This window comes from Hemicordylus capensis, chromosome 6 (assembly GCF_027244095.1).
Source record: "Hemicordylus capensis ecotype Gifberg chromosome 6, rHemCap1.1.pri, whole genome shotgun sequence".
In the NCBI taxonomy this organism is placed as follows: Eukaryota; Metazoa; Chordata; class Lepidosauria; order Squamata; family Cordylidae; genus Hemicordylus; species Hemicordylus capensis.
In genome coordinates, this window is record NC_069662.1 from 106856626 (window position 1) to 106867803 (window position 11178).

General features: G+C 43.2%; 1 long non-coding RNA gene across 2 annotated transcripts in view; it reads right to left on the reverse strand.

The window, feature by feature from the left end:
- The window catches only part of LOC128331426 (uncharacterized), a 75656-nt gene extending 65596 nt beyond the window's left edge, over positions 1–10060 (reverse strand). For both annotated transcript variants that reach the window (XR_008310294.1, XR_008310295.1), the window contains exons 1-2: positions 9958–10060; positions 2740–2888 (exon numbers count right to left, since the gene is read on the reverse strand). This is a non-coding gene — a long non-coding RNA (uncharacterized LOC128331426). The remainder of the gene's footprint in view (positions 1–2739; positions 2889–9957) is intronic.
- Between the last annotated feature and the right edge of the window lie 1118 nt (positions 10061–11178).

An 11178-nucleotide genomic window follows, 5' to 3' on the forward strand; every position in this document is an offset into this window, starting at 1 on the left:
GAAGCAAGATGCACAACTGCCCTTGTTGCTGATGGGAGAATGCAGCCACTGTGGCCACGCATCCTTTGGCTGCATGTGGTCAGCATTAGTTAACGGTACGTTTTAACTAAGCATTTGTATAGTATTGCTCAGTGCTTATTCATATAATGCCAAACCATGATTTGGTGTTATATCTAAACCATCTCCTAGTTTCTAATGCCTTAATTTTGAATGTTAAAGATTCAGCCTGATTCTGAGCATGCTTATTCTGAAGGCCCATTGAGTGCAATAATAAATAAAAATGAATTTTTAAAATGTGTGTTTAAGATTAGAGACAAAAAGCAGAGGACAGGCATTTTTAAAATTAACTCTAATCTTATGCACCTTATTGAACTAATATTTATCAATGTGATATTTCCTTTGATTAATTGGGGTAGAAATCTTTAAAAAATGTTTAAGATTACTTGTGAAAATAACGAAGTTATTTTCCTGATCTCCTGATTCCCCTGATCTCTGTTTTAATCCTCCTGATTTAAGGGGGAGAAATAAGATAACCATAAGTACATTGGTCTTTGCTTCAGTTCTTGCAGTGCTTTCCTTCCTTGCACGGTGCTAGTCATGTGACCGTACCTCAAAAGGTGAAACAGAAGTGACCTCTTCCAGTATCTCTGTAACTATTGGGCTCACGCAAACAGCTTGGCATCTGCCGGCACATCTTTAGTGAGTTGGCAGCCCCAGTGCCCTTTGCAGGTTGCAATCAAACCTGCCTTCTACAGAAGCCTCTTTCTGGCTGATTAACTTTAATGTAATTTTAATTAAAAACCACAGTGTCAAAGGGTTTAGCTGCATGAGAAATAAGCACAGATTGTGGCACAGTGGCAGTAGTCACTTGGAAAATGAAAATGCATCCTGACAATATTGTGTAGGGGCCAGATAAACAAAGCTGCAGCTTTCTTACCTTGCAGTGAGTGGGACACATCATCATCATAAGGACCACATATCAATCATATATCGCCTTACCAATCTGATATTTAGATGTTGGATGCTCTAAGTTTTCAATGCTTTATAACCTCATTATCATTATTTTAAAATGAAACCTTTTCCCTTAAGTATTATGTATTTAATAATAATATCTGGTTATGTGTGCAGTATTTTTGCAATTGCTGAGGTTTACTCCATAATGAAAAGTAGTAACTTTCCCCCCTTAGGCTACCATGCAATAAGGGAAAATAATTGAGATCGCCATCTTTCCCCCCCATCAAGGTGAAAGTAAGTTCCATATATGGAATGTTTTGCTTCTCTTAATTTCTCTCTATATATCATTTCATTCTACAAACACTCAGGTGCATTTTTAAACAGGGTTGAGAAGCTCTTTTTCTATTTCAGAAACGGAACAGTATAAATAATTTCATTACATGCTGAAACCCTTAAAAAGGACAGACATCTGTGTATTGCACTTTACCATTTACTTATCTTTAAACACTTTTATTTGATAATTAATTCTTGGATATGCAGAAATGGCTGGTATTGCACTCCTATAGATATAGGTAGCTATTGTCTTTTATAAGTAGGGCAACTCTGTCTTGCTATGCTGTTTCAGTTCTAACCTAAAATTGATCAAAGTGCATTCACTCCAAATAGTGTTCTGCTCATGTTTTGATCGTTATGTCTGCCAGGTGTTTGTTTATATTTTTCCTAAGCAGGTAGACTTTCAGGGATGAACACAACATTCTGCAAAGAGATGATCTGGTAATGACTCACTCTGAACATGGCTTAGGAACAAGCAATTGATTTGCACACTTTAGGCATAAGATAACATACTGTTGCCTTGTTGCCTTTTCTTTGTTAACTACTGTAGGATGCCAGTTAAGCTATGGTTACTCTGGCCCTTTATGTGGTTAAAAAATCTAAATCTGCCAACTAAGGGGCAACAAAAACATGGCAATGAGTAATATACCACAATTAAAAAATTAAAATGGCAACAATATAACATCTGCTGCAGCATGCAGGTTTAGGCGGTCGGTTGCATATGCTGCAAAAGAGGGAACAAGTTGGTAGGTGTGCTGATTAACATTATTAGAAAATATCTTGAAGTAAGTAAAAATGCATACTACTAAATCTCCAAGTATAGGAGAATTCCAGTCAGTGATGTTAGTTCAGTTGAGAAGAATTTGCTCCATCCCGCTTCACATTTTGGGACATTTTAGAACAGATGGAGCCTGTGCAGGTGGGACAGTTTCCATCTGAACAGAAGGGTCACAAATGCACTCACTGAGAGGATAGACAGAGCTATGGGGAAGAGTTTAAAGTAGCAGGCAAAGTCTATACAAAATCCCACAGTGAAGAAGAGACTGCTACAATAAGCAGATGGGTAGATAGAAGGAAATAATAATGAATGCTGAAATATGCAACACACCTTTCGTGATCAAGGAAGTCTAAAAGCCTAAACACCATGGAACATCACAATGATGTGTAGCAGAATAATTTAAAAGCCTCCGTCTTAAGAAATGTGACAAAGAAAGGTGGGGGCGGGTTTGAACTTTTTTCTGGGGAGATTTCCATGTATTATATTTCTGTGAAAAAATTTCCATTTATAAAATTTCATTGACCGGCACTCAGACCAGCATTGCACATGTGCAGTACTATGAGTTTCAGACTACCATTGCACTGTTGTTTGAGTGGGTAAAGGGGCAATTTTTGCCAATCTCCCTTTCCCTCTGAAGCACGACCCTCAATTACAGGGTAATAATACTGACCTACCTTATAGGTTTGTTGAGAGGATAATTGAGATCGTGTGTTTGAAGCATCTGAACCCTTCAAAGAAATACAGGTGGCCCTCGGTATCCACAGACTCGCAGATCACAGTTTTGCGTATCTGTGGTTGGATCTTAGAGACCCAGTTTCTTTATCTGTAGGTAGAAAAATAGGAAAAAATCACCTATTCATGGTCTTGAGTGGCTGGAAATGACCCAGAAATGATTTCTGATGTCATTTCCGGCCACCATTTTGTATCTTTAAAAATAAGTGTTGCCGAATATTCTACTGTTTTCGGGGCTTGGGGGGCACCGGAGAGGTGGAGAATAAGGTACAATGCTATTTTCTTATTTCTGCCTCGCTTGCTTTTTTGGCCCTTTTTTTGTTAGGAGCTTAACCCCCAGATTCCCACAGGGGTAAAGTATCAATATTTGCGGTCTCCATATTCACACCTATTGGTGAGAATGGAACCCCCATGATTAAGGAGGCCCACCTGTATAGAGATAGTTAGTATAAATAATAATTATAAAAAGCTAAAAAAGATAATTGTATCATTTGCCTACTATGGGTCTTTTCACAACAGAAATTGCAATGTTGGTGGGATTTTCTTCTCTAGTGGTTACTGACATACTGTGTAGTGAAACATGAGCTCTGCCTAGGCTGCTGCATCTGTATGAACACCGCCAATGATGTCACAGAACGGAGCTTCCCCACTCCATCTTAAAGTTGAACAGATGCTGTTGTGTGATATGACACCCATTGGAAATCATTTGCTCAGCTTTAAGAAGGAGTGAAATAGCCCTGTTCCGCAACACTGTCAGCAGTGTTTACACAGGTGCAGCAGCACGGGCAGTGCTCCAACCGCCCACATTTCACTGCATGTCTTTAAATATGGTCATTTAGGATTTCAGCTAAAATAAAAAATAATACATGCAAAAACAGAGAATAAGAAAAGCATTGCCTGAACATAAATTCACAGAAGGCAACTCCCTGGTTTAAACATGATTGAAAATCCATTTCATCTGTGACTAATGAATATAGCTGATTAATCAGTTTGATGCAATCAGCCAATGCTTTATGAACCTAAAGTAACATTAAATTATTCATCTGAACACATCTAAAGCTTTGGAATGTTGTGGCTGCCCTTTATGTGTATGGGATGGAATCCAAATCCATTTCCCAGTGACTTCGATGGGATGTAAATTACCGCCAAAATGGATTATCCTGAAACCCTGAACTGGGCCATCGCTGGCCTCTGAGGAATGCAATTGTAACCCCTGCATTTACACCCAATTTTATCTACCCAGAGAATCTGGCCCTTGTGTTTGGCAGCCCTGTATCTGAACTCCTTTGGGTACCAGAACCACTCAGCTTTGCCTCTCAGTTCTCTCTGAGCTTGTGAACAAGGTTCTAAGGATATTCCATATGGAAACATGCAAGTGCTGCTTTTATGATCACCAAGGGATGATGTTTCCCTGAAGCCTTTTCATGTTTCCAGGATAAAGCAGAGCAGCTGCCTCAAGCCCATTTAAATCACATATGCAATTCCCTTCCATAACCAAGTTTCATTGTGAATCTAGAGGGAAATGCCCAAGGGTCTACACCACACAACAGTGGTGTGTGTGCTGCATTTCATTGCACCGATGTAAGCCTTGCCTTGATGAATTGAGCCTTAAGTGTTTATCCATAACTGTGAAGGTATCTAATTGCATGAAGTAAAGCACTGGATTAAAGTCTAACTGATAAGAAAATATTTAAGAACACAGAAGTATGCTGCATTAAACGAACACAAAGAATGTGAAGGTTAAGGCAATAAAGGCATATCTGAATACAGCATCTCCACCTGTTCTTGGTAGATTTAATAGTTTGTGCACCAGGCTTTAGTGCTTCCTGAAGAAAGGTTCAATACAGCAAATCTGTATTTTATTTGAATACTGAGAATCTGATTTTATAAATGAGAGTCACCTGAATATAATTTTTAACTTCAGATGATTCATATAATTATAGAAAACTATTATTTAGGATTTCAGAGGAATATAGGGAGCTGCCACTGAGTCAGACCATTGGTCCAACTAGCTCAGTACTAGCTGCACTGACGGACAGCGGCTTCGCTAAGATTTCAGGCAGAAGTCTTTCCAAGCCCTATTTGGAGATGCCAGGGACTGAACCTGGGGCCTACTGCATGCAGAACAGATGCCCAACCACTGAGCTATGGCCCCATCCCCAAAGGTGGCATGGGTCTCCCAGCCAAGTACTGACCACAGCAAGACCTGCTTAGCTTCAGCAGGGTGGCTGTATGGTGTGCCCTTAGACCAGGCTCTGGAAACCAACATATCTGATTTTAATTGTAGCCTCCCCAAATCATGTCTCTCCATTCCCAGAACAACCTTCTTCAGGATTCAAAAACTGAAATCTTTAAGGCTGTTCTCATGCACAGGCTAACAAAGCCAAGCCCAGTGAGAATGGCTGGGATAGTGCCCTTTCCCAGCAGCAACTTGGTGGCAGACTTGCCAAGCCAGCAATCCTCTTAAGTTAGCACTCCCTTCGCCCCATTAAAAAAAAAAATCATCTGCCAGCCCAAGCTGTTTGCAGCCGGGGTTGGGAGACTGTGGGGCTCTCGGTCAGCATCAGGGTAATCTCCATAATGCACTGCACACTCATGCAGTGCTTTATGGGAGTTCCAGGGGCCGGGGTGATACAGCCCAGCCCATGACCTTCCATGCTGCCCGAGGCAGCAGCTGCATGTTTGGGCACACAATCGCCATGCCCAGACCAACAGTGAGGATTGTCTGTACAGGAGGTAAGCTTTTTGAGGCTTCCTCCCCTGCCCCTTCAAGCATAGGAACATAGGAACATAGGAAACTGCCATATACTGAGTCAGACCATTGGTCTATCTAGCTCAGTATTGTCTTCACAGACTGGCAGCAGCTTCTCCAAGGTTGCAGGCAGGAATCTCTCCCAGCCCTATCTTGGAGAAGCCAGGGAGGGAACTTGAAACCTTCTGCTCTTCCCAGAGCGGCTTCATCCCCTGAGGGGAATATCTTGCAGTGCTCACACATCAAGTCTCCCATTCAAATGCAACCAGGGCAGACCCTGCTTAGCTATGGGGACAAGTCATGCTTGCTACCACAAGACCAGCTCTCCTCACAGATCGTGACAAAGGGCTCTTAATCTTGCTGCCATATGGCTAGCCATTGAAAGAGTCCTTGGGAAGTTAAAGAGTAGCCCAGTGGCTGTTAAGAATCTGTTAAATCATTGATGGTGCCCCTAGTTTCCAGAATGTAGACGTATAGTGATTGGTTCCTGAAACAATACAGCAGTGCCTCGTTATCCACAGATCCAGCATTTGTGGTTTCACATATCCATAGTCGGGGAACTGACATCCAATTTCAGTATACATGGGGGGCGGGGTTTCTGGCTGCTATTTTGAGCATGGGAGCCATTTTGTGGCTTTTTCAGTTTAAAAAAACCCATTTCCCCCCACAAAAATATCATGGAATTATGGCAAAAATTGGACTTCTAGGGGGCATTGCTGGACTGCTGGAGGCCAGTGGAGAACAGGAGGGCACTTTACTTGGTGGTTTTTGCCTGGTTTTTGCCATTTTTCTGAAAGGTTTTCGGGCCTCCAGGAACCTAACCACCACGGTCACATAGATTTCAATGACCTAGTATTCGCGGTTTTGCTGTCCACGGCATTTGCGGAGAACAGAACCTCTGTGAATACCAAGGTCGACCTGTAGCAACAAACCCAACTTTTTCAAGCTGACAGCCCAGTAGGCTTAGAAAATGATGTCATTACACAACCATAAGGAGGCATTACAGTGAAACTCATAGAGGCTGTTCTCATGTGCAGCCAAAACCAGGCTAAGGAGGCCAACCCCGATCTTGCCTGCACCCAATCCCGGTGGCGCCTTGCTGGCAAACCCACCAAAGAAGCCCGCTTCCTAAACAAGGTTAATGCTCCCTTAGCTCTGTTTCCCTGCTCATGTGCAGCGCCGGCTGCTTTTAGCCAGCACTGTAACACTGACAGGGACCCACCCATCACTGCACAGAGCCCCACAATGCACCACACACTCACGCAGTGCATTGTGGGAGCTCTGGGGGGCGTCATGATGCCTGCACCTCTGCGCTGCCGGGCAAAGCAGGGGACCATCTGGATGCACAGAATCGCATGCCCTGACCCTCCCAAACCATCAGCCGGGTCTTCTGCGGGGAAGGTCCTTCTCTGTTTCCTCCCTGAGACTCTGGAATGAGCTCCCTGCTGAAATAAGAGCCTCCCCATCTCTGACAACTTTTAGAAGGTCTCTAAAGACACATTTATCCACCCAAGCATTTTAACTAGACTTGTGGTTTTAAATTGTTTTAAGATTTTAATTTCTGCTTTAATTTGTTTTATGTTGTAGTAAAGTGCCCAGAGACAGAAGTATGGGGCAGTGTACAAACCAAACAAGGTGGATTTCTCTTGCACACATTTTGGGAAAATAGTTAACATTGCCATTCTTAGGTTTGCACCTTTAGCTTAGTGCAAAAACACATGGGGAGGATGTGATTGAACTTACTAGAAAAAACAAGTAAGCAACAGTTTGCTGCAACTAGCAGCTCAATCCTATGCCCATTTACTCAGAAGCACATCTCGTAGAATTTACCTCATTCAGATGTTTTTTAAAAGCGCTGCAGTAACTGTGTTCACTGCTGCAAACAGGTCAGAAGTCCTGCTCCAATGCATCAGTCATCAGTGGTCCCCACTGCTCATGCTTAGTGCTCTGTTTGTCTGAACAGGGAAGCATCCTATCTGTGATGGTGGACACTTCCGTGTTCATGAGACTGGATCTCCCCAGTTACACAGTTACTAGCTACGCTTAAAAAAAAAAAAATCTGAATTGGGCTTGTTTCACCAATAAATGTAAGTATGATAGAAGGCAATTAAATGGGTTTTCAACCTAGTTCTCACAAATAGCAGATGCAGGCCCAAACTAAGCTCCCCCTACCCAGGGCCTGAGGCGATATGGTTAATTCTGCCCCTGCCACACAGAGCACACCACACACCAATCTCTCTCCCTGCGAGTCACTCATTGGGCTGGTTCACACAGCCATCAAAAGCAGATTAAAAGCTGTGCTACCCACATTCTGTGAGTTCACAATGCTTGTGTGAACTCACAAAAATCCCTTCAGCGCAGGTTTCTCAAACCAGGGTAACCCAGATTTTCTACCCTGCTCTTTTGGTTGTGTGAACCCACTCACCTTTTCTACCCTGATAACAGGCCTGGAAACAATAAAGAGCTGTGGCTTTTACAGGTGCTGCTGACCATGGATGTGCCATACAGCAAAGCACACTCTATGATCCTATTGCTTCAGCAGGACTGAACCCACCTCCTGATTCTCATGGCCCGTCAGAAGGCAGTGACTGATGTCATGAGGCTTTCCAGTCTACTGGCAGGGCAAAGCATCTTGGAAAGGCCTACAAGGCCTGGAGGACTTTCCATGCTTGCAGCTCCAGATTTCAACAATGCCTGGCTTGATTGTGTGTTTCCTGGGTTTGCTGACCCAAACAGAGGTTCTGCTGGTGGGCTGCAACTAGGGTAGGATCTCCCCTGTTCTCCAGCCCAATCCTGAATGATTGTGTGAACAGACCTAGTCTCTCTCCCTATCTGATGTTCCCCTGATCTCTCCCATATCCCTGCAGCCAGTACAAAGTGAGCAGATCCCCCTTTGCACACTAATCTTCCCCCTGAAGTTGCAGAAAATGCCACACTCCAATTCCCTCCACTCATCCCTAATTTCCCACCATCTCCCCTTAACTGGGGAAGGTAAGAAACTGCTGCCACCACTCCTGCTCCTCATCCTGCCCTACTTTTCAAAAGGCAGAAGACAGGGAATGGAGAACCAAGCGGTGGTATAAAGACCCTTCCTGCTGCTCTGTGCTGCCTCCTGCCCTATGAAAAGCCAAGCTGGGATGAATGAGGGGACACAGGAAGGCAGGGCAGCCACTGGAACTGGTGTGCACATCACATGCCACCACCAGGTTAGGCTTGAGGGACAGCAGGCTGGGTGAGGTGACTGGAGGCAGCAGGTCAGCAGAGGGCCAGGACCCATCAATCTGCTGCCTGAGGCAGCTGTGTATCCTGACCTTGCTAGTGGGCCAGCCATGAACAGCTGCAGTGGTAAATGTGCCTAGGCAGGACCGCTTCAGACTGAAAACCTGATTCAGCTACTGTGAAGGCAAAGCAGGGCTAGTGGATGAGACAAATTTAAAATTTAAGCCTTAGACCATTTGATTATTAGCTCTCAGTTTACATCAAAATCAGTTGGCAGAAATATTGCATAGATTTTGCAAAACCATAGAACAGTAATACAATTAGACTAATTTATCTTAAAATTCTTTTTCCCTTCTCACCCACAATTAACTGGCTGGAACACACAAACTGCTTTACAGAGAACCTCCTTCCCCCTCCTCTCCGGAAATGGGTGGAGTTATCATTGTTCATCAGAGATCAGCTTTCAGTTGTGAGAAAGAAGTGAAAGGGAAAACTTCCGGTTTAGAGAAGAGAGCAAAGTTTTGAACTCACAGAAAATAGGTAAGATAGACCATGTCAAGGAAACCAGTAAGCATAACATATAAAGGCCTATGACATTTAGTAGTGGCAGAAATAACACAAACAACTTGATATAAGAATGAATGGAATAGAGCTTGCCCTTATGCCTAATGCATTTAGCCAGCCATAAGCAGCACTTCCCTTTTGCAGAGGTGGGAAGACTCACAAAGAAGGAAAACTTCAGCACCCCAGTTGGCCAGCTGGAACTGCAGAAAGTGCCCCCTGTTGCTCAGGCCATGACCAATTTTAGGTTCAATTAATATAATAACTGTGAATTTTGGAATTCAATGTCAGAGCAAGGAACAGTTTATAGAAAAAGACATGTCACTAGAATAAATACATTCACAAATACAACAGAAACCTCATCTTCACAGAGATGAGTTATAAGATTGATGGGGGTTGGATTCCTGCACAGAAACGGAGCTTTGGGCTCCCGCTCAGAAACATGCATGCACACACACACACACACTCACACTGGCTTGTCTTGTGTATTTCACAGAACAAAGGATATAACATTTTAAATATGTTTAGGGCAAACAATCATTTCGCCATAAAACTCAGTTAAGAAAGTAGCTCAAACAGAACAAACTGTTATCAGTCATTCACAAAACAATCTGTAATTCCACATTACCTTTCCACATCACAGCTTACATTTTTCAACTTACAGGTGCTTTTCAACTTTTAAGACATTCCTTTCCATGTCTCTTTCTAGTCTTTTCTCTGCAATTCCCTACACAGAACTACATCATACGCATTCCTTCAAACTCAATTTTCTTTCCTCTTTTCCAACTGCAAGCAGTTGAAAGAAAAGAGAAGAATTTTTAAAAAGAGAACAAAAGCAGCCTTTGTTTGGAGAAACATTTTTGCAGCAAAAACAGTGTTATATTTTGGCTTGGTTACAACGAGACAGTAGAAGCACAAAATTAGACTGTTTGCAACACAAGGGCAGCAAGCAGCTGTTTGAGCTTGGAAACAGAACACAGACAGCATGATTTTAGCAAAAGGCAATCATTCTTTCCTCTTTAATACTTTCTTCAGACCCCTCCCTCTCTTCACAGACTAAGAGAGTTCCCTTGTTCTCCATAGCATGCTGGAAAGGAGAAGCTGCTTTGAGCATAATGGTAATACATATGGTGGGGGTTTCTTTGGTGGGCCTGCACATATTGGTGTTATTAAAATTTACCGGTATGTGTATAAAATAAAAGCAATTGCAAAAGGATATTATTTTCGGGGCCAGAAGGCCTCTGACTCGAGTTCATAGTATGGCCATAATTATGTACAGAAGCGCTTTACTCTAAAGGTGAGTAGGCATTCCTTTCGGATTTTCCCACTTGTTCTAACCTATTCCCCGTTTCCTTCCCCCAGCATACTGGCAGTAAGGTCTCAAATATTGGAGGATCCTACTTTCATCCCTGCACGGATTTTATTTCGTCCCTTCACTGACTTTATTTCGTCCCTTCATGGACTTTATTTCATCCCTACATGGACTGTATTTTTCCCCTTGTCCCTCCCCACTCCCTTTCCCCCACTGTTCCCAGATGTAGCGTGTTGTGGTGAATGGTGCATCCTGGTTTCCTGAGACCCCTCTCGCTGAATCAGCAGAAGGCCGGCTGGGGTATCAGGTGTCTTCCATGACGGGTCGGGCAACCACCCAGGGGTCTACATCCGAGCCACGGCGCCAAATTGATGTGGATGGGGCTCGTTCCTGGGTCCGCTTAGACAGCTAAGGTTCCCACTGCCAGGAAACAGGATATAACCAAATAAGGAGTAATCACCAGATGAACAATGAATCATTCGCATGCGTACTAGATACTTGGGCCATGTATACTGTGTCTAGGGTGTCAGCATCATT